Source organism: Octopus bimaculoides, chromosome 11 (genome assembly GCF_001194135.2).
Source record: "Octopus bimaculoides isolate UCB-OBI-ISO-001 chromosome 11, ASM119413v2, whole genome shotgun sequence".
Classification (NCBI taxonomy): Eukaryota; Metazoa; Mollusca; class Cephalopoda; order Octopoda; family Octopodidae; genus Octopus; species Octopus bimaculoides.
In genome coordinates, this window is record NC_068991.1 from 32,391,601 (window position 1) to 32,392,845 (window position 1,245).

Consider the following 1,245-nt stretch of genomic DNA (forward strand, 5'->3'; position numbering starts at 1 on the left):
ATATATATAGGAACTCATATATGCAGGTACACATGTGTATATATACATAACATACATAAATGTGAGCATAGATTTGTATGTAGATCAAGATACACATGTACGTGCAAAACTAAACTAGACACACACATGTAAATACACTCAGGTATGCACATAGATATATGTGTGTGTGTGTGTGTGTGTGTGTATGTCTGTCCCCCCAACATTGCTTGACAACCGATGCTGGTGTGTTTATGTCCCTGTAACTTAGTGGTTCGGAAAAAGAATATGACAGAATAAGTACGAGGCTTACAAAGAATAAGTCCTGGGTTCGATTGGTTTGACTAAAGGCAGTGCTCCAGCATGGCCACAGTCAAATGACTGAAACAGGTAAAAGAATATATATACATATATACACATACACATATACACACATACACACATGCATATATGTATATATATTAATACATATATTTGTTATTTATATGTACCAATACACCCATACATACATATATATATATTATATATCAGGTCATCCCATAAGTTCTGTCGGAATTTTGAATAAAGAAAACAAGTGATCATATGTTATATTTAATTGAAATTTAATCAGCAATGTACTTTCCTTGATTATCTATGACTTCGTTCCATCTACTTACAAGCTTTTTAATCCCATCAATGTAAAACTCTTTTGATTTCAAAGCAAAGAACTCTGAAATGTCAGTTTCAACCTCCTCCTGCTTGGGAAAGTTATGTCCCCCAAATGATTCTGTAAACTACGAAACAAATGGTAGTCTGAAGGAGCAAGGTCAGGAGAATAAGATTGATGAGGAATGTTTTCCCAACCAAGCTCTTCGATCTTCTGTGATGTGATCTTTGCAGTGTGGTGTCATGCATTGTCCTGGTGAAACATCACTCCTTTTTAATTCACTAAAGTGGGTCTTTTTTCTTCAAAGCTTGGTTCAAACACTCTAATTAGGTGGTAACAATTCAAAGTGAATTACTCCTTTGCAGTCCCACCAGATAGAGAGAAGAACCTTTTTCCCTTGAAGTTCCCTTCTTGGTTGTGGCTGAGCTTTTTCCCTTTTACCAAGCCACTGTTTACGATATCTAACATTTCGATAGAAGATCCATTTTTCGTCACCACTCACAAGTCTATCCAAAAAGGGTGAAATGAGTTCGCAAGAATGGGGAGAAGAACAAATGTCAACTTGGGATTTGCAGTTGCTTTTGGACAATTCATGAGGCACCCATTTTCCAAGTCTAGGAACC